The 23,285-nt window shown below is 41.2% G+C and overlaps 1 protein-coding gene across 3 annotated transcripts in view; it reads left to right on the forward strand.

The window, feature by feature from the left end:
* Positions 1-23,285, forward strand: part of ESRRG (estrogen-related receptor gamma) — a 694,862-nt gene that overhangs the window by 27,282 nt on the left and 644,295 nt on the right. The window contains exon 1 of one of the 3 annotated variants that reach the window (XM_010853289.1): positions 22,311-23,272. The exons of the other annotated variants lie outside the window; for them this stretch is intronic. The gene's annotated coding sequence lies outside the window, so the exon portion shown is untranslated. Of the gene's footprint in view, positions 1-22,310; positions 23,273-23,285 lie in introns of those variants that run through there. 3 annotated transcript variants of the gene reach the window in all.

Here is a 23,285-nt window from a genome sequence, read left to right on the forward strand (position 1 = left end):
GCAGGTGGAGGAGATGAAAGCCACCTCTGTAGACCCCAGGGCAAGTGTGTGTCTGGTGATCTGGAGAAATGTGTAGTTTCGGAAAATCCTTAAGTAGGTTTTGATATGGTACCTGGTAACACGACCATTAAAACTGGTACCTTTACCACCATTAAAAATTAAGAACTTTTGCTATTTCTCAAGCTCCTTTGCTGAGATATACAGAAATATTGGGCACTTCATCTATTATAGTTCAGTCTAGAACATAAGCAAACATATCTGAATGTATTTGATTGTAAGGAAAAGGATCTTGGCTTCATACTTCTTGCCTGGACTTGAGATGGTCTCTGAGTTGGACGTGTAGGTGTTGAAAGGAGTATTTGGAACAGAGTGTAGTGTTTATAGCCAAGTTCTCTTGTGGTTTTGCTCATTGTTCATGTACAGAAGCCTTGCATAGCATCTGAATGGAAGGAAACTCTTACTGTCTTGGAATAGTCTCTTCACTGGTTTATACACATTCATTCCTGAGCATCTTGGTGGGAAAATCAAGCTCATGCTTTACTGTTGTGCACGTGCTCCTGTCCAAAATCTGCCTGATGGATAAAAGCCTTAGCATTTAGACTGTCCCAGTACATTTCTGAGTTGCTGTTGTTCAGTCGGTCAGTCATGTCCCGCTCTTTGTGACCCCCTGGGCTGCAGCACACCAGGCTTCCCTGTCCTTCATTATATCCCAGAGATGCTCAAATTCATGTTCACTGAGTTGGTGATGCTATCCAACCATCTCATCCTCTGCCACCCTCTTCTCCTTTTGCCTTCAATCTTCCCCCAGCATCAGGGTCTCTTCCAGCGAGTAGACTCTTCACATCAGATGGCCAAGGTGTTGGGGCTTCAGCTTCAGATATCATAATTTAACACGTGTGTCCATGCACTCTATTGTAAATAGATTATTGTAATAATTTTTTCAAAGACCCATGTAATTTATTTACAGAATTCTGAAAAAATACCATCATAAAGCTATAATGAACTATGAATGTCCAAAGGTGGAGAAATTATACATGCAGGAGGAGATGAGCAATAACTACAAGGAGGGGGTAGGAATCTACTTAGGAAGAGATTTGAAGGGTGTCTGGGATTTTGATGATTGGAAATATGGTAGCACTTGAGAGAGAGTCCAAGGCCTGGACATGGTGGCAATTATATCTGGTTTTTGAGTAGGTTTGTATGGTAAAGAACTAGGAGAAAACCCAGAAAGATTATAAACATTGTGGAAAGACTTGAACTCCAGTTTGGGATATTTGGGTTTAATTTGCTAAGTTATGGGGAAGTACTGAATTTTTTAAAGCACAGCGGTAATGTTATCAGAGTCAGGAATGACATGCTTTAAATGGAGTTCATCTCAAATGGGCCACTCTGTTTATGAAGATTTTTATCTATATAAGCACATAAATATGTACATATAAATTTCTACAGCCAAAGGAAAAGGTTGTATTTTATGGCATAAAATTATATTTTTTGGCTCTGACTCAGCAGTCATAAAATCTAACTATTTCCAAGCATAAGAAAGATGGAAAACACTCTTTATAACGTCTTAAATAATTGTATGGAGGCCAATCCCATGGCCCTTGTGCATAAGTAGCTCACATTGAATTTTAGGGGAGTTTTTTAAAAATACATTTCAGCATTAAGTTTGGGCGTAGAAACAGACCATATATCTAATGGGTAACTTCCCTGTGAACTTTCGGTCCCACTAGCTACAATGAAATGCTTATATATGCATTTAAATGAAACTATTTAGAAGAACTTGAACCTTTTCCTATGTCAGTGGCCTAATAAAACAAACTTTACAAACTAAGCCAAAAGGGAAAAAAGTGTAATATCTATGTATAAGTTTCAACTTCTGAGTATAAGGAGGTGACTGGAAACTACACAGGACTTTCTCTCAAGGTACTATTGGCATTTGATTGTCATGAATAACTTATGGTTGTAGTCTGAATGCTGGATAATGTCATGCCTAATAAATTAATGTGACCTAAGCTATGATCCAGGGCAGAAAAGTGGGAAACACATAGATCTGGTAAACACGAATAAGGGGTCTTATCAAGTGTTTTTAGGAAGAAGAGACTTGAATTACAGTTGTTTACTTATTTTTAGTTTTTTCTGATGTAACAGAGCTTTTTTCTTCCACATTCTCAATAAGCCAGACCATTAACATCAGCCAGAGGATATTGAAATTATTAACGTTTGCGTTCTGATGAAATATCTGCTTAGCTTGCAAAACAGATTAAGGTATGGAAAATGATCAGTCTAATCAGTACACCCAGATCTTTGAAAACGGTATTAATTGTGGGCTTCCCTGGTGGCTCAGTGGTAAAGAATCCGCCTGCCAGTGCAGGAAACACAGGTTTGACCCCTGATCCGGGAAGATCCCATTGGCTGGGGAGCAACTAGGCCCGTGCACCACAACTATTGAGCCTGCGCTCTTGAGCCCGGGAACCACGACTACTGAGCCAACTACTGAAGCCCTTGGGCCCTGGAACCCGTGCTCTGCAACAAGAGAGACTGCCACAATGAGAAGCCCGCACAGCGCATCTAGAGAGTAGCCCTCAAGTAGAGAAAAGCCTGCACAGCAACGAAGACCTAGCACTGCCAAAAATAAAAATAAATTTTTTAAAAAGAGAAAGTAAAAAAAAAAAAACACCCTCTATTAATTGTTTCAGATTCTAAAATTTCTCCGTTCCAGATAGGTGGTCACTGGAGGGGAGGGGAGGCCCATGTTTAAATCATGACAGGCGCATAGAACACGGTAAAAGCATAACATTAGGAAACATTTACTGTTTGCCACAAAGAATTTTTGCATCATTTTCCACTTCAGAGTCGTAGGAGTGAGCTTGACACAATTCGAAGTCAAGCAAAGGAGCTTGTCAAGGTCAAGACGGTAAGGCTGGAGGCTGGGTTGTGGAGGGGTGGGGGTGGGGAGGGTGGCAAAATTCAAAGCCAAGTGTCTCATGTCAGCAAACTTTAGGCTGGCTGAGCAGCTGGGAACAGGAGAGTTGACGTGACCGAGAAGAATGCTCAAGGAATTTTTTGTTTCCAAAAACTCTTCTCCTGATAAATGAGGCTCTTTATCCTAGATAATTCAGAGCTTTTCTTTTTCTGTTATTACCCGTGCCTAAACCAAAACCATCAGTGACTTTTGCAACCCTGTCATCTTGATCGACACTAACTAAACACTTTCTGGAGCTCATCATAGAATCACTTAGAAACAACCTCCAAAGCCACTGAGACCGGGTGGTGTGAGTGTGTCTGTGCGTGAGGTGTAAGCCCGGGGGGCTTCCTTAGCTGTGATGATTTAGGGGGGGTCTACCCAGAACAAGTCTGGCCTTCAGACTGTCAAAGAAGTCCCTCTTTGATCTCTTATACGTCGAGATTCCAAGTACTATTTTACTTTCAAAAACAGTGAGTTTCCTGCTTGAAAATTGTTTGAAATCTCTTGCTCAGAGTCTGTTTCATTTAAAGACTTTTATCTAAACTCAGGGTGTTTCTTTTGTAATTGTTATTTACTTGTTTTTTGGTCTTTGGAAGAAAGCATATTTTTGTATTCCTTAGCAATTAAGTCTGTCCATTTGGGTATATTGCATTAATATTTAATTTCTATGTAGGTAAGTGAATTCACCATAATCTAATTTGGTCACTGGTTTAGTTCTTAAAATGATAAATGCATGGTCTCAAGGTTTATTTTATTTATCTAGAACATGATATAAGATGAAAGTGAGTATTTTTATTAGTTTCTACTTCATGAAACCTCTAGTCTTTACCCCTAGGAGACTTCAAGGTCATGCAGCCGAGCAAAACTATGGGGCAGAAAAGCTGAGATTTGAGACTAGAGGTGGGCTGCTGAGGATGGGTCAGGTGTTGGGCTGATGGTGGTCCGTGGGCAGGTTCGGGGAGGAAGTCTGAGCAGGAGACTATTGCGCAGAATATGTTACCATGGAGACAGACCAGCGCTCCCGCACATCAGAGGAGCTCAGAGTGGTAGGTGGTTGGTGACTATTGCAACCATCCAGGAAGTCCAAGGAAGCCCAATCAGCAGCAACCAGAACCCATGCACAGGGCCAGCATTCAGAAGCCAAGTTCAAGTACCCAGACCCAGTCCTGGCGCCCCCACTTACTAACTCATGGCCCTGACTGGTTATTTAGTCTCTCTAAACCCCAGCTCCTGTAAAGTTATAAAAATGAGATAGTACCTACCTTGTTGGGGGTATTGTGGTGTTAAAAATAACAAAGTCCTTAGCACGTGACTGAACCACACTGAGTGTAACAAATGATAGCTTTTTGAAAAATTGGTTATTATGGTTATGCCTAGAGCAAAGTGAAAATTTGATTATAGAAATAAGAAGTTCAGTTACTGGAATTAGAATACCAGTGAGAATAAGACCAGGAAAAATGATTGTTATGATGATACTGAGTCCTCTTGGACTGCCCCTGGCTAGAGGTCAGGATGGATATCACGCTTAGAAAGGGTCTGAGTTTGTGTGTGATTCTGATGGGGTCTCTTTGGCAATGAGAGGGTCACAAAGACAAGGAACTAGATGGGATAGTGCACTTTAATTATCCAAGTGAATTCACACAGAACCACGCTTAACCTGTGATCCTTTCAGAGTGCTTTTCTAGAGACTAACCCATCATGTGAGCATTTCCCAAGATATGTTCTCCAAGAAACCTCATCTGTAAGGAAGAGTTTTACGCTGAATTTCAACTCACAGAATTGATCGAATTGTATTCTTTTTGCAAAATTCAAAATATCACATGTGAAAAGTATGATCCAACTCCTTTGTAACCCCATGGACTTCACCCCTCCAGGTTCCTCTGTCCTTGGAATTTCCCAGGCAAGAATACCGGAGTGGGTAGCCATTTCCTCCTCCAGGGGATCTTCCTGACCCAGGGATTGAACCCGTGTCTCTTGCATTGGCAGGCAGATTCTTTACTGCTGAGCCACCAAGGAAGCCTATTGAATGGTGACAGTGCTCCTTTCCATCACATGATGCTGTCACTGTTTTCTTCTTTATCCTGAAGCCTAATGTCCTGTGCCACCCAGCACTTTCCTACCTTTGTCTCCACTTCAAGACACTCCAGTTCTCTGGCTTCAAGACTTTGCTGGGGGACTAATCAGCTGAGAAGATGATGGGATCTCACTGTCATCTAATCCATTATCACCTACAGAGCCCTTTGCCCCTTTGTTCTCATTTATCTCCCCTTCAACTGGCAAGGCAGGAATCAGCTCCTTTGAGGACATGAGGCTCAGACAGTCGAATTGCCCAAGGCCTCTCAGCTAGTAGGTGATAGAGCCACAGTTAGAAGCCAGATTTTGGAATACAAGCTCTGTGACTTTTTTCCACTTTATTGTGTTGACTGCAAGCTGATGATGGTTTACTATGTGCTTCTTTCCCATATCATTGTATGTGTGTTTTTAATTGAGTTACAATAATGTGTTAATTTCAGGTGTCCAGTAAAGCTATACATGCATATACATCTTTTTTTTTCAGATTCTTTTCCTGTATAGATTATTACAAAATATTGAGTAGAGTTCCCTGTGCTATACACTAGGAGCTTGTTGGTTGTCTGTTTTATATATAGTAGTGCGTACATCACTGTGCTAAACAGTGGCTTCCAGGGCTTTCACCAGTTTACGAGGTATCAGCCCTCTGGGCTCGGCTCTCAAAACGTTCTGTCCACACTGGTGCTATTCACAGGAGCTCCAGGGGATGAAAGAGGCCGCCCTGTCTTTGATTTCATCTTCCTCTTGAGTTAAAGATAAGTATGTGATAGATGTCAGAATTTGTAAAGCTTAAAAAAGAATGGGCACCTAGGGAAGAGCAGCATCCCAGAATGTTTTGGGTGCAGAGCTCTGTTCTATGAACAATCATTGTGTATTATGTGTGATCGTATCCAGGATCAGAGCAGAGGGATATATGTATATATATATATTTTTTAATAAGTACAGATCAAGTTTCTCCCCTGCTCAGAACTGCCTCCGCTCGGAGCTCTCATCTCTCTGATCCCATCTCTCTTCCCCATCGGCCTACCCTGTCCTACCTCTGATTTTGCCTCCGCCACTTGGGTCTCCTTCCTGTTTCTTGAACAGAGCAAATATGCTGCTATCTCCAGGCCTTTATGCTTGGAGTTTCTTCTTGGAATGCAGAAGACTTTACACTTCCTTTTTCAGTGATGGGGAAGCCATGAGGAAGATTTTGAGGCAAGGAGTGGCATTGTGTAATCATTGTTTGACGTAAATATTGGTTTGGCCAAAAAGTTCATTCGGGTTTGCCATCCCATGTTACAGAAAACCCGAACAAACTTTTTGGCCAGCCCAACACAGTCATGTCGTAGTCCCCTTTAAAATCCTTTGACTGCTGCCCATGACAGCATGACATCCAGATTCCATAAACAGGCCAAGAAGAGTTCTCTCCTCACTCTGTGCTTCACCTTTCAGATTTCAGCAGTGCTAGCAGAAGGGCAGAAGGGTGCTTTAGCCTGTTCATCCTATCAGCAAGCCTGGGAAAGCCTACACAGTAGGAAACTTATCAAAACTGTGTGCTTATACATATAAGCTTGGTATGCACCAAGCTTCAAAACACATCTCCAGCCACACCTTCCAGACTGGGTCCTTAAATCCTTCAACATAGATTGACAGAAGTATAAGTGTTAATAGCTCAGTGTGTCTGACTCTGCAACCCCATGGACTGCAGCTCACCAGACTCCTCTGTCCATGAAATTCTCCAGGCAAGGACACTGGAGTGGGTAGCCATTCCCTTCTCCAGGGGATCTTCCTGATCCAAATATGGAATCTGGGTCTTCTGCACTGCAGGCAGATTCTTTACCATCTGAGCCACCAGGGAAGCCCATAGTCACACTGAACAGCACAGAATTACTTGGAATCTCTACTCACAGCATATTTTCCCATCTGCCAGGAAAGCCCTCTATTCTTTTATTTAAAAAATTTCCCCGTTATTGAAATATAATTGACATGTTGTGTAAGTTTAAGGTGTACAATGTAATGATTTGATATGTGTACTTATTGTAAAATAATTACTAAGATGTGTGTGTCTATTAGTTGCTCAGTTGTGTCAGGCTCTTTGGGACCCCATGGACTGTAGCCCACCAGGCTCCTTTGTCTATGGGATTCTCCAGGCAATAATACTGGAGTAGCTTGCCATGCCCTCCTGTAGGGGATCTTCCCCACCCAGGGATCAAACTCAGGTCTCCTGCATTGTAGGCAGATTCTTTACCATCTGAGCTACTAGAGAAGCCCAATTACCACAGCAGGGTTAGTTAATACTCTCTATTACCTCTGGTGGTTCAGATGGCAAAGAATCTGCCTGCAATGTGGGAGACCAGGGTTCAATCCCTGGGTCCAATCCCTGGGTCCAAAGATCCCGGGAATGGCATGTTTTTATATTCCACATATAAGTGGAATTTCTCTGTCTTTGTTTGACTTATATCTTTTAGCATATCACTGTCACGTTTTATCCTTGTTGTTGCCAATACACATAAAGTTAAACACAAGTTGTTTCCATGTCTTGGCTATTTCAGCGAATGCCAGGGTACAGATACCGCTTTGAAATTGTAATTACATTTCCTTCAGATGCATACCTCAAAATTGGGATTGCTGGATCTTAAGGTAGCCCTGTTTTTACTTTTTTAAGGGAATGCCCACACTGTTTTCCATATGGCTGCACCAGTTTACATTTCTACCAGATATACAAGGGTTCCCTTTTCTCCACTTCCTCACCAACTTTTGTCACCTTTTATCTTTTAGGTAGTAGCCATTCTAACAGGTGTAAGGTGATATCTCATAGTAGTGTTATTTTGCATTCCCCTCATGATTAGTGACATTGATTGAGCACCTTTTCATGTACCTGTTGACCTTTAGAATATCTTCTTTGGAAAAACGTCTATTCAGGTTCTTTGCCCATTTTTAAATTGGAGTATTTGGTTTTTTTTTTCCTGGTAGAGTTGTATGAGTTCTTTATATATTTTGTAAAATGACTTTTATTAGATATGTGATCTACAAATATTTTCTCCCATTCCATAGGTTGCCCCTGCATGTTGTTGATTTTTTTCTCTGCAGAAGCTGTTTAGTTTGATGTGGTTCTACTTGTGTATTTTTGCTTTTGTTGCTTGTGCTCTGAGTGTCATGCCCATAAATTCATTGCCAAGACCAATGTCAAAGAGGTTTTTCCCTATGTTTTTTTCATAGGAGTTTTATGATTTCGAATCTTACATTTAAGTCTTTTACTCATTTCAGGTTAATTCTGTGAGTAGTGCAACATATGGGTCCAGTTTCATTCCTATAAATGTGAATATCCAATTTTCCCAGCAACATTTATTTAAGAGAATGTCTTTTCCCTGTTGAGTATTCTTGGCTACCTGTCCAATGTTGCTGCTGCTGCTGCTGCTAAGTCGCTTCAGTCGTGTCCAACTCTGTGCAACCCCAGAGACGGCAGCCCACCAAGCGCCCCTGTCCTTGGGATTCTCCAGGCAAGAACACTGGAGTGGGTTGCCATTTCCTTCTCCAGTGCATGAGAGTGAAAAGTGAAAGTGAAGTCGCTCAGTCGTGTCTGACTGCTAGCGACCCCATGGACTTCAGCCTACCAGGCTCCTCCGTCCCTGGGATTTTCCAGGCAAGAGTACTGAAATGGGGTGCCATTGCCTTCTCCAATGTTAGTTGATTGTTTATGTGTGGTTTTATTTCTTGGTTCTTCCTTCTGTTCCATTGGTCTTATGTGTCTATTTTTATACCAGCCCATACTGTTTATGGGCTTCCCTCATAGCTCAGTTAGCATAGCAAAGAATCTGCCTGCAATGCAGAAGACCCAGATTCCATCTCTGGATCAGGAAGATCCCCTGGAGAAGGGAATAGCAACCCACTCCAGTAGTATTGCCTAGAAAATCCCATAGACAGAGGAGCCTGGCAAGCTACAGTCAATGGGGTCACAAGAGTTGAACACAACTTAGCAACTAAACCACCACCACCACTATACTGTTTGATGACTATAGCTTTGTGATATGGCTTGAAATTAGGAAGTGTGATGCCTCCAGCTTTTCCTTCCTTGGATTACTTTGGCTATTAGGGGTCTTTTATGGTTCCATATGAATCTTAGGATTTTTTTTTTTCTGTTTCTGTAAAACATGCTATTAGAATCTTGATAGAAACTGTGTTGGATTTACAGATTACTTTGAATAATATGGAAATTTTATTATTAAGTCTTCCACTCCATGAACATGGGTATTTTTCTATTTATCTGTGTCTTCTTCAGTTACATTCATCAAGGACCTCTCTTCTTTCTTCTCCTTTTCTCTACCTTATCAGCTTCTCAGCAGATTCTACCAATCCTCCAAGCTCTTTCTTGGCCTTCTTTGAACCCATCCCGTGCCCTGCTGTTAGGCACCATTTTCTGTGCACTATCGTACACATTGAAGAAATTGTCTGTTTATGTACTCACCCAAAGACCAAGAGCTTCTTGTGGACAGTTCCATGTCAGATTTACCTTGGATGTATGAATGTTAGATTAGAGAAACACTGCTTAGAATACAGTTGGTTTTTAATAAATTATTTTAAAAGAATAAATGATAAGAACTCAGCTTTGGGAAGAGTATTGTGAGATCTGAGTTTAAAGTAATTGTCAAAATTTCAATTGGGAGATGCACAGAAGGGATAGAGGAGGTAATTTCATTAGCTCAGGCAATACCTAAGGGAAACCTGAACTTGAGAAGTGGCAGCTTATACTCTGGGCGTGCCAGTTTCCTCATCTACAAAAGAGGGGTTTTAAATAGCGTCTATATCATAGGATGGTCATGAAGGTATACTGTACTAAGAACTCCACATATGATTATTTTTAAATATTAGCATTGGTCTTGGACAGTGGTGAAGAGCACAGCTCTGGGCTCCGTTGCCAGGATTGACTCTTAGTTTCCAGAGTTCCTTGCTGGTTGAATCCCAGTAAATTTCCCAATGTCTTCATGCCTCAGTTTTTACATTTTTACAGTGGAAATAATAATAGCATTTAATTCGTATGTTGCTATAAGATTTGTATGAATTGATGATTGATGTGATTAGACCTGGCATGTAGCAGCATCTTATTAAACATTAATTTAAAACACATACACAAGAGTGGAAAGAAAAATTATGGAAACAGAACTGACACAAATTTATAGCTAAGTGAAATGTGTGTGTATGGATGTGTGCCTGTTGGCTTGGGAGATGGATGAAGTGGGAGAAATCATCTGAGATACATTTGGTTTGGGGACTGAATGACCTTACAGATAAATGATACCTTGAATCAAGATTGGGAGCAGAATAAATTTTTTTTCTTAATTTCTAATTTTATTACTTTTTAAATTACAAAAGCTGTACGAATTAGTTGGAAATAAATATACAAAAGCAGTAAGAAAGTAAAAATAGAAATTCTCTCCACCCACTCTTGGGGTAATCTCTTTTTACCTTTCTTCCAGTTTTTCTGAGATATAATTGACATACAGTACGATATAAGTTTAAAATATACAATAAAATAATTTGATTTATATACATCATAATGATCACAATAAGTTTAGTGAGTATCCATCATCTCATGTAGATACAAAGTTAAATAAATAGAAAAAAAATTTTTTTCCTTGTGATGAAAACTCTTAAGAATTTACTTTCTTAAAAACATTCATATATAACATATTGTTGTTGTTAATAGTTGCTAAGTCATGTCTGACTCTTTTCCAATCCCATGGAGTGTATAGCCCACCAGGCTCCTCTGTTCATGGGATTTCTAAGGCAAGAATACTGGAGTGAGTTGCCATTTCCTTCTCCAGAGCAGAATAGAATAACTTGGAGCAGTTGGGCCAATATTTAATTCAAGTTTGCATCTGGTCAGTTTGAAATGATGATGGACATCTAGGCATAAGGAAGTTGGGATTTCAGATGTAGAATTTATCATTTAAGAGTTATTAGCACATAAGTATTAAAAATAATAGTACTCAATATTTACTGAAAACTGTGAACTCCATACTAAATATTTTATATGCCTTTTCTTACTTACTGGTCTCAGCATCCCTAAGAAGAAGGTACTATGATCAACTTCCTTTCAGAGATGGGGAAATAAGGCCCAGAACTGAGAGGTAACTTGCCCAGTCACCTGATTAAGTGATGAGCAAGGACTGGACTCCAGGCCGTTTTATTCTGGAGTCTACACACATTAATTCTTTTTTGGACCATCTCCAAGGTGAAGGCAGAAACTAGGAGATTGAGCATGAGAATATGATGAGAAAGGGGATGTGTCCAGTAGGAATGTTTTTGATCTAACCATACACTTCTTTTATTCCACTTCTTATTGCCAGTAGTTCTCTCTTTGTAGAATAAAATATTAATAGGAAGAACTCAATAGATGTTGAGTGAGTGAATGAATAATTGGAGGTTAGAGGTTCAGGCTTTGCAGTGAGGAAGACTCACTGGATGAGGCTGTCCAACTTCGAGGTACTCAAATCCCCATCCCACAAAAGAAAACCAGCTGCATCAGAACCCCCTGGGGTGGTTTCTTAAAAACAGACTCTCAGTTCCCAGCCCTGACTCACTGCAAAGTGAATGGAGGTCAACGTGGCATGCTATGTCCTGAATCAATGCCTGGGAGATTCGGATGGACAGCCACTTTGCTACCCACTACATTGACCAACCAAATTTGCCTGGGATTGAAATGTGATATTTGCGTTACGTAAAGTGCAGCCATAAAGGAATGAGATTGGTTTTCTTGTGTGAATCCTCAAGCAGCTCTGAAGGTGATTTTAAAAGAGGAATTCCCCAAATGTTTAGAGCAGTCACAGGATCGCTGAGGTAATTACATCGTCTCCCCAAGTGACTATTTTGTAGGGAAATGCTCATTTGGATTTGCAGTTTCTGGTGTGCTTAATAAATACCAATTTCATTACTAAAAGAGCATCCCTTCATAAATGTGGATAAAACGGAAAACATAGAGGAACAGAGCATTCATCCGGCATTATTACTATGTATATTCTTCACATCATCGTTGCTCTCTGTGTTTGGAGAGGAATCGGTCAACTGGATCATTTTCTGAGCTCCATGGACCAGCATCGTCCCTGCTTATATTTGAATTGTTCACAGCACTTTGACCTTTACCAGAGAGCAGCTCTACATCGGTGTCAAGCATTGTTATCATATAGTAGAGCTTTTGTGAAATGGTCGGGGAGGGGACCCAGTACACTTGTGCAATAGGCTAACTGCCATTAGAATTCTATAGAACATTCCTCAGAATATGATGTGAGCTGTGGTGATGCTGAATCCGGGCAGTGGTTAACATCGTTATATCAGGGGTCTCCTGAATTTTTATATCTTAGCTTGGTCTGGTTTGGAAGATGGGAAAGAATTTCTTGTCCTGATATTGAATACATTAGACCTCTGTGCTATTAATTCATGGCTATCCACGGGTCTAGTAGATTTCACAGATACAGCTGGAAACAGCCACCATATATACTTTATCTCACAGTAGTTACGCAGAAAATGAAAAAGAATCAATTCCAGTATAACAATCTTTTGGCTTAACTATTTTTTTCTGCCCTGCATACAGGTCTAATTGCTTTAATTCTCGTTTTATCTTTCTATAAGGTAGGAATCATATCCACTTCATTAGATCATTGTAAGCGATAACTAGAATTAGAATTGATTTCCTTAAAGGGGCAATACCTGTGGAGAAGCTTCCTTCATTTGAATTCTTCCAGGCATTTTTTTCTTTTGGGGCCTTCATTCATTCCTTTAATACATATTTATTGAACATCTACTGTGGGCCAGTGATGCTTCTAGGTGCTGGAGATTTCACTGGGAAAAATTAGCCAGAAAATGCCATGTTCCCAAACAGAGGGCAAGGCAAACAGTCAAGGAAATAATGTCAATTACAAGGTATATTAGAAGGCATTAAGGGGTTCAGAGAAAACAGAGCAGGAAAAGCAGGTGAGGATAGGGAGCAGGTGTTGATTCGGTTTTTTAAAAATTTTAATTTTATTGGGGTACAGTAGATTTACAATGTTCTGTTAGTTTCAGGTATACGGCAAAGTGATTCATTATACATATATATATATATATATATATTCATTCATTTTAGATACTTTTATCATATAGATATGATACTTTTATCATATCCCAGAGTATTGAGTAGAGTTCCCTGAGCTATACAGTAGGTCCTTGTTGGTTATCGCTCTTATATATAGTAGTCTGTGTATGTTCATCTTAAGCTCCTGATTTATCCCTCCTCCCCACATTTCCTCTTTGGTAACCACTGATTTATCCCTCCTTCCCGCATTTCCTCTTTGGTAACTATAACTTTGTTTTTGATATCTATCAGTCTCTTTCTATTTTGCAAACAAGTTCATTTGTTTCATCTTTTCTAAAAAGTAGATTCCACATGTGAGTGATACCATATGATGTTTGTTTTTCTCCATCTAACTTAGAGGAGAGGATGACACTTCAACAAAATCTTGAGCGAAGTGAGGAAAGCCCCGGCAGCTTTTATGGAATCGCATTCCATGGGACATTAGTCCTGACAAAGGCTGAGCTTAAAAAGGGTTTTGCTGTTTCATACGTTTGGAAGTAAATTTTAGAGATTTATAATGCTTGTTAACACATTAAATAATTTAAAAAGGCCTGCTGGGAAGAAATCTGTTTAACTCAAACATGCATGTGTGCTGAGTCGCTTCAATCATGTCCGACTCTTTGCAACCCCATGGACTGTGGCCTGCCAGGCTCCCCTGTCCTTGGGGATTCTCTAGGCAAGAATACTGGAGTGGGTTGCCATGCCCTCCTCCAGGGGATCTTCCTCACCCAGGGATCGAACTCATCCTTATCCTGCATTGGAAGGTGGGTCCTTTACCACTAGCGCCACCTCGGAAGCCCTAACAAACATATTTAAAAGTATTTTTCTTTATCCCTCCTTCCCTTCCTCTATCCTTCCCTCCCCCTCTCTTCCCCTTCCTCCCTTACCTTTCCTAATAAGCAGAGCAACTACAATGGGTCTGAACCAACCTTCAAACGTGCAGGCAGCCCTGCATGATCAGTGCTGATGATCAGCCCTGATGGTCAGTGGAGCTTCTGAGGCAGAGGAGTCCAGGACAAACGCCTCCATTCTGGAGACCCGGACCTAAATAGGAGACCTCCATCTGCCACTTTGTCTCTGAGCGAAAGAACTTTCCTCATGTTGGGTTTCATCATCTTGAAATTGGGCATCGTAATCATGCCAACTGGGCAGGGTTGTTGTGAAGAGGAAATGAAATACAGTGTTAAAGGACTTGCTAAATTGTAAAGTCCTACAAATACGAGTGTCCTAGGGGCTTTTTTGTTCACTTTTATGGAACCTGGGCTGAGTCAGTCCCCGGTCATTACCCTGCCTGCGGTTCATGGATACAGAGCTTGCCAAAGGAGCGTCGCAGAAGGACGGAGCGATCTGAGTCTGTGAGAGAGTGAAGAATGGCACCCTGGACCAGAATTCAAACCCTGGGCCTGACTAGCATCAGGCTCCAGTTAGCTAAATTAACTGGTCACAGGCCCATTTCTCCACATGAGCCAGGGTTCCCCAACTTGGGTACACATTGGAATCACTTGGGGGTTTTAAAAACATACTATCACCTGGCTTCTGCCCTTGCACATCCTGCATCCTGACTTCTTTACTGCCGGGTGTGTCTTAAAAGTGAAAATGTTAGTTGCTAAGTCGTGTCTGACTCTTTGCAGCCCCATGGACTACAGCCCACAAGGCTCCTCTGTCCATGGGATTCTCCAGGCAAGAATACTAGAGTGGATTGCTATTTTCCTCCTCTAGGGGATCTTCCCAACCCAGGGATCGAATCCCGGTCTCCATCATTGCAGGCTGATTTTTTACTGTCTGAGCCACTAAGGAAGTCTGAGCATTGAGATAGCTTTTAAAAGCTTTTCAAATGGTTCCAGTATATGGTAAAGTCTGGAGCTCACTGATTTAAGCTAATCCTTGTGATCTTGTTTTTTAGCAGCCTGGCCAAGAGAAAAGCTTCCAAGTAGACTGTTGTTACAAATCAATGAATTAGATTCTTTTTTTCTTCTGGGAAGGTAAAGAAGTAGGAAGGAAGAAAGGCAGCAGCTGGGGGGCGGGGCGCAGTGTGCGGGGACAGAGGAGAATTTGCTTTTATCAGCTGCCTATTTGGACAAGGCATATGCCTTCATATGCATTTCATCTTCCTAATAATTCCAATACTTAAATAGTATCCCATTTTAAAGATGCAATCATTTGATCATAAAGAGTTTAATATATTTCCTAAGGACTTTGAAACAGGACATCAGTCCCATTTTTCTTGGTCTTTTCCACCACGCCATGACAGCCACTCAACTTTCCTTTAGGTTCCCAATGCCTTCTCCCGCCCTCTTCTTCCTCTCCTTAGCTTTCTGGTAAAATCTGGTTTGCAGCATGTATTTTATTTTTTGGTATTTAAAATGCCATATTTTCTTATTAAAAAAAAATAACCCTAAAGAAAAGATAACATATTTAGGCTTACTAGATCTGGGTATCTGACATGTGAGGATTCATTATTCAATTTCTTTATATTTGAAATGTCCCATTAAAAACAAAATTTTAACAAAGAATAAAAGTACATCGATGGCAGATGAAATCAGTGTTATATGTTTTGGAGAGAGGGGCAGTTTTGTATTTTATGTTTTCATATGATTAGGAAGTGACATACTTTATTCCCTTGTACTAACTGTACAGTAAGGTAGCTTAACAGTAAATGGAGGAGTTTTCTGAGAGAGACCCCTTCAGGCAAGAATACAGAGTGGGTTGCCGTTTCCTGCTCCAGGGGATCTTCCTGACCCAGGGATCAAACCTGCGTCTCTTGTGCCTCCTGCAGTGGCAGGTGGACTCTTTACCACTAGCGCCGCCAGGGAAGCCCCTCTAGGCACCACACCTGTGCTCTATAGCTTAGGGCCTCTCAGGAAGGCTGGCCCTGCTGTTGCTATTTCCCGATAAGCTCAAGCCTTCGTGGAATGGGAACAGATGCAGGCAAATGCTCTCCCTTGATCCCGGTTTATTCATTGAACATTTATGGAGCACCTATTGTGTGCGAGGCACTAGGAATTAAAAAGAGAGCTAAGACACCTGTGACACTAAAGGCAGTTACAGTTGAGCATCAAAGACAGACATAGTAAGGATAATTGAAGTATGATAAATACGGTCAGAGAAGTGTGTTGATGGAGGTAGAGAAGAAGGCATGATGGACCACGCTAGACTGTTACTCAGAGGGTAGGGGGCTTGCATTTTGGCATCGAGGTGACTTTTTTTTTTGGAATTTATTTATTTTTAATTGAAGGATAACTGCTTTACCATATTGGCTTGATTTCTGCATTTCTACATCAACATGAATTAGCCATAGGTGTACATATGTCCCCTCCCTCGTGAACCTCCTTCCCACCTCCCACCCTTTCCCACCCCTCTAGGTTGTTACAGAGCCCCAGTTTGAGTTCCTTGAGTCATACAGCAAATTCCCATTGGCTATTTACATACGGTAGTCTATATGCTTTTATGCTATTCTCTCCAATCATCTCACCCTCTCCTTCCTACCCTCCCCCACCCCCCCTCCCCAACCGCCACTGCCTTTATCCATAAGTCTGCTCTTCAAGGTGATCTGCTCTTCAAGGTGACTTCTAAAGTGTGTGGTTAGGTTCACTCATGCACCTCTCTGGAGATTACCTAACCACCAATGCTCAAAAAATTCTTCCCTGAGGATGGTAGGGAAGTTACTAAACAGGAAATCCAGGTTGAAAGAAGTTGAATGACTTGCCCAGGGTCGCAAAAGCCATATGAGGTAGAAATTCGACTCCCACTAGCGTGTTCTGACTCCAAGTTTAGTGTTCTTTCCATGACACCGAGTTTCCTCTGCTGGGTCAGCATCTGGCAGGGCCGCAGAGCTGAGCGCATAGTCGGTGACTCGTAGCATCAGGTGACACCTTGATCATTTTTTCCAGTTGAACCTGGTTGCCAAGGAAAAGTTTCTCCCTTCTGAACCTGGGCAGCAAATATCTCAGATGAAAATACAGCCTTAAAATGAAAGAACTCCAGAAAACCCCAGGTGTAAAATTAAAATCTGAAAGTTATTGCCCTATTCAGAAATGTATGGTACAAATACAGGTGTCTACAGATATTTAAAATCCCCAGCAGTCTTTTGCCTTGTTACATAATTTCATATTTTACAAATTAGGTTTTATTCAAACAAATGCAACTTTATGTCAGATGCTTGTAAGTCCTTTACATTGATAACCACCCCACCCCCCATCTTTATTACCAGCTTAAGTCACTGCCAATCTCCTGATGATTCCAAAACAAATTCTCTGGCTACAGATTTTTGTCTAAATCTCTGCTAAGGCTGGTGGAATCCGGCTGTTGCACAAGTCTTGAAGCTTAGTATATCCCAAACCAAATTCATTATTTTCTCAGCATCACCTTTATTTGTATCTCTTTAACATCCTATCACTAATTCAGTTGCCCAAGCCAGTCAGGAAAGCCTGTCGATTCCAGCTTTCCTGCTAAGTTCCCTCCCGTGTCTCTTCCCCACCTCACTGCCACAGTTTTGCCCACAGCGCCCATTCCTTGGCACCTAACAGATGCCCTGCATCTTAACTGTACTCCCTGAAACAATGAGTATTTCTCCAAACTAATCCATCTTTCTTAGTACCCACAGCAGTGTCCAGCCAGCTTAAATCAAACCAGAGGGCCCTTCTTATTTTAATTCAATATTCAGATCTTTTTAAAAGGGTGGCCCATTTTCTCCATATTCAGTAAAATACCTTGGTAATAAATTTCTTTGATGATTGAAGCTTTTATTGTGTCTCAAGGCCATCATTCTGAATATTGGTGATTACTATACACTCTCCATGTTGTAGTCAGCATGACATTTGGCTGAAATGGATGTGTTATTCTCTTTTAAGTTCAGTTTTTAAAATAAACTATTCTTACGTCAGTGGTTCTTAACCTTTCTGGAGTCATGAACCCTTTTGAGAATGTGATGAGACGTATGGGTCTTTTTTGAGAGCAGTGCATAGACACACACAGGCACACACACATGTTGCCTACAACTTCAAGACTCCCTTATTCATTCATGGAGCATGAAATCTGGGTTGAGGACCTCTGCCTTATATGATATTGTGGTCTTTCATAAAAAAGGCATGGAATGCATTTCTGTTTTAAAGAAATGGTCTTATGAACTTGGTCCTGGTTGATAAATGGCTGTTCTTACTACTTGGACAATGTCTTTCAAGTATGGAGTGGATAGGGTCATTGATCTGTATTGTCATTCTGATTATAAGCCTAACTATCTGTAGGACTTTGTGATGTCCTATAACTAGCAAGATGTAGTAGAAATCAATTTAGATCCTCAGCCAGAGGACCTAAATTCTTGTCTTTCTATGCTCTACTAAGTTTGTAAAAAAATTTTAGAGACACAACTCTAGTGTAAAATGAGGCACATCTGCCATGATTGTATTTCATTGTATTGGAAGAGTGTTTTCCTTCCTGCCATTTCACTTTCTCCTAACAAAGACCTGATGAGAAGGTTGGTGAGTTAAAATTTTTCAACGCATAGGAATAAATAAGGAAAGGAACACAGAGAGAAGCGTCTTCCAAATGAGTTACATCAGGGAATATATAAGAGGTCCCATTCTGGTTCTAGCTCCCTCCTGTCTTCACCATATACCTGTGCTCTTCAACTAACTTCATGATTTAATTCAGGATAGCAACACCTGAATCTAACTCATCAAGGCATAAATGGTTGAACCCATTTACCTCAAAAAAAGGTTGTACAACACTCTGATTGTGGTAGAAAGAAAAGTTGTAGGCAAGTATGAATAATGACTAATAACATTGTGGCTGATATGGTCGGTTACTGGTATACACAGTTATTAATCATTTTATCTCATATAAAAGGGGCCGTTGGAAAAGGTAGTAAGTTTGAACATATTTCGGTGTATGGATTTTTTTTCTGAGCTACCCTTAACTATACTCAGGAATTAGAAATACAGTTGTGGTTAATTTTACCTGAGCTCCCCAGCATATTTTTGTATTTTCCAAAAATCCAGTCCTACTAGACTGCTTACTTTTCTCCTTGTGCACGAAGGAAACTGCCGTTAAGAATGATTCAGTCTTTTGCCAGATATCACCCGAGAAATAGTGGATCCAATAGAAGATCACAAGGGACTATGGTTCCCCGCTTATTTTCCTATCTTTTAAAGCAGGAAAATGAGTATCTTGACACTTAGAAAATTAAAAATACAGCAGAGAAAGGTTCATAAAAGCTAAAAAGTCATAATTGTCTAATTGCCTTACAAATATTACAATTATATATGTGTCCACTCTTTTCCCTCACTCTCATTAAGTTCTACCCCATCAGAATATGTTTCCCCAGGGACTTCCCTGGTGGTCCAATGGCTAAGACAATGTGCTCCCAATGCTAGGAGGCCCAGGTTCAATCCCTGGTCAGGACACTAGATCCCGCATGCTACAACTAAGAGTGTCTATGCTCCAACTAAAGATCCTGAGTGCCACAATGAGCACCAGGTACAACCAAATTTTTTTAGAAAATATTTACAACCAAATAAGTAAATATTTTAAAAAATATACATTTAAGAATATGCTTCTCCAATTAAATAGTTTTGCCTATGATCTTACCTGGGCTACCCTCATAGCTCAATTGGTAAAGAATCCGCCTGCAATGCAGGAGACCCCGGTTCGATTCCTGGGTTGGGAAGATCCCCTGGAGAAGGGAAAGGCTACCCACTCCAGTATTCAGGCCTGGAGAATTCCATGGAGTTGGACACAACTAAGTGACTTTCACTTCACATGATCTTACTTGTTTTTTTCAGGGCCTGTCTGAAATATGGAGAAATAAGCTTGCCTTTTGTCCAGTTAAAAGGATAAAACATTTACTATGTTAAATGTTCGATGTCTGTCAAATTAAACATTGGCATCCAAGCTCTCCAAAGGGCACTTTTGTGTCAATGAGTGATCAGAAACTGTTTAATGAGAACCAGTTGTTGTACTTGGCACTTTGTTAGGCAAGCCAGAAAAGACAGGGAACAAAACTCAAAAACCTATAGTCCTTTTACAAAGGAATTGAGAGTGGAGAGTTAAAAGCAAACCCCTGAAATGGTTAAATAACAGTGATGTCATATGTAGAAGTGAACACCATAGAACAGAGAGAGACGATGATCACACTCAAGAATGGTAAATAATGGTTTTGTGTGCAAAATAAAATTTTGACTTGGACTTGACCAATCACATTGAATGCTTGGGCAATGACATTGGAGTAGGAGTTAACAGAAGGTGTGCCGTGGGCAGTGGGTGTCTAGCCTGACTGCAGGACAGTTGGGATGCAAGTTGAGTAGGTAGGTGAGTAGACAGGCAACGAGCTTAACAATGGCAGCTCAAGGCACTTGAATTTGAATCCCAACTGTGTAACTTTGGGCAAATTACTTAACTTCTCTGTCCCTCTGTTTCCTTGGGGGATACAATGTGAATACCAATAACCCTTCTCTCACACTGAGGTTGAGAAGATTTAATTAGGTTTATTACTTCTAAACACACGGTTAGAACAGTGCCTTGTATATGTTCCATCCACCTTAGCGCTTTTACGCCTTTTGGTTTGATTGGGAAGTTACAAACAATTGTACAACTTCAATTGTACAATCAGTTGTAAACTGAACATGTTACAACAATATCAACTATTATATTTAGGATAAAGCCAGAAAATAAAGACTTGAAAGTAGCCTGAGAAGTTTGAACTTGAATAAACAAGAGAGACCAGTTCCCCGCCGGAACTGGATTTAGACAAGCTGGGCTTACAAGGGATCTACTCAAACCTCCAGAGAGCTTGAGTTCGTCGCCTCAATACTGGTTGCTCAATAGCTCAGCTCTGGGGGAGGAAACTGCTTGGTGACCTGCACGAGCATGTGGATTGGTGACAAAACAGCACAGAAGGCATTTGTCTGAACAAAAAAACTTGAATTTCAAGGGATTAAAGTTAGTCACATTTTGATGGTTCTTTCTCTTGGCAGTGGGTCTTTAAGGGTCTAGTTCTGAGGTTAATAAGTAAACAAGCTGGAGAACCAAGTTGGTAGATGGAATATTAATGAGTCCCTCTTGGATAGTTACTGAAAAGTCACCAAGAACATGGAGAGATGATGTCTCCTTAAGAGTTCTGAATAGCCTCTGCCTTCTTTAGAATCATCTTTGACCCTGATAACCTCTAAACACGGGACAAAACTACACTGATTCATCCTTTGGGCATTCCAAGAAGACTGATAAGCAAAGCTAGACAACTATGTCTGATTATTAAGGGTGATGAGATAGAGTTCACTTCTGGAATGTACTAAGTCAGGAGTCCTGAGACCCTCCCTAGGTTTATTTTAGTGAGGTTCTGCTCCAATGTAAATGGTCTGGTCTTTGCATAATTACAATGACTTCCCTCTGGAATTTGCTAGTGATTCTTGATCTGTGAGTTGAAATGGAAAAGCCCTAGGAATTGACTTGTTGTTTTCATTACATGGAGCCAACCTCTCAAATAGGTAAACTGTTTTTAAACCTACAGCAGCTGAAGATTATTTTGGATGAGTTCAAAAGTTTTTCTCAGATTGGGGAGAAAAACTTTTGAACTCATCCAGATTTGACACTCTCCTTCATGCTTACTATTTTGCAAACTTGGCTTCTGCTGTCATCTTTTAGGAATTTGAATCAGTGACTTCACTTATTCATGATGGTGACCAAGGTCAACAGGGGCTTTGGAGGGGGGCGGTAAAAAAAAATCCTAAGCCCATTCTACTACCCCAAGTGGGGAATTAGTGATAAAGAAGGGCAAAGTGTTTGCCAAACCTCATGCTAGATTTTTATTTTTCAGCAATGCATAGTACTGTAGTGATGAACATACACAAGACTGTGATTAATAGAAGCTACGTAAAACATACCAATGTACAAGTGATGTAAACTACAGATTACAAAAAGACATGCCCTCCGTTTTACCTGTCATGTAGACACACCATCTAAAATACATTCTCATGTTTGCAGAAACAAACACAAAGGAATATTTTTTGAGACCTTCCCTACTGATTCCAGAGAACATGAGAGAAGTGACCCATAGAGTGAATGATCAGCAATAATATCTTGGTATTAAAAAAAAAAAAAAAAAAGTTTTCTTGCTGTTGTAGAAGAATTCAAATAAAAGGTAGTTCTCCTTTCTGCCCTTTTAAACTCCCCTTGTGGGTCAGACGTCCGGGAGCACCCCCAAATTTCCGGATGTGTCCAGAGAGCCCCTCAAATAGGGAGTTGGTCCTATTCTGTCTTTCTCTCTCTTTTTCTTCCCTGCCCCCCGCCCCCCATTTTTAAAGGGCTTTAAGGAACATCTCTGGGAGACAAAAATAGCTCCAGTTGTGAGAGGCCTACACGCTGGGAATGCAACTGAGAGATGCAAGTCAGTAAGTGCCAGCCGAGAACAGGAATGTCTGGCCCTGGGTGGATGCTCCTTGCTGTCTGGGTGCCGCTTCTCTGCCTGGGCCCGGTGGGTAGAAGGGAAAATGGTTTTTCAGGGGTGGGCGGTGGGTCGGGATGGTTTGGGGTCTGGCCTTGGAAGGAACAGAGACCCCAGCGTTCGGGGCCGAGGGGCGCTTCTTTCCCCTCCCCCCAAGTTTCCCCAAACGTCTTTTGCCCAGCCGGGGATTGGCGAAGGTCAAAAGGGAGCCGTTGGCACTGAATGTCACCCTGAAGGTAAAATGAAAGACAAAAGATGAACGCATGCTTGCTTTCCTCTCGGCAGCGGCGGCTGCGGCGGCGGAAACAGCAGCAGGATTTAAAGGGGAAAAAAAAAAACCCCCACACACAAAAAACCCACACGCACAGACACATAAATACACACCCAGAGGCGTCAATTATGCCAACGCAATAATGCAATCAAATCATGACAGTGCCGGGATTTTTTTTTTTTTTGAGAAATCTAGATATTTATTTTGCAAAAGGGAGAGAGAGAAAGGCATGCAAACAGAAACGTGCACATACCACGTAACAACCCGAGGAGAACCTGGCAGCCTCTCTCTTCTTCTGCCAAGTTATCATTGAGAAAACAGACAGGCATCATGACGTCCTGGGTCACAGGGAGTGCGGACCGACGCTACCAAGAGCAAAGGGAGGCGCCCGGGCGCTCCGGCTAGCGGCGGGCGCCCCTCGGCCCCTGGCCGCCCGGCTCGGTGAGTGCACAGC

Source organism: Bison bison, unplaced genomic scaffold (assembly GCF_000754665.1).
Source record: "Bison bison bison isolate TAMUID 2011002044 unplaced genomic scaffold, Bison_UMD1.0 scf7180017864325, whole genome shotgun sequence".
In the NCBI taxonomy this organism is placed as follows: Eukaryota; Metazoa; Chordata; class Mammalia; order Artiodactyla; family Bovidae; genus Bison; species Bison bison.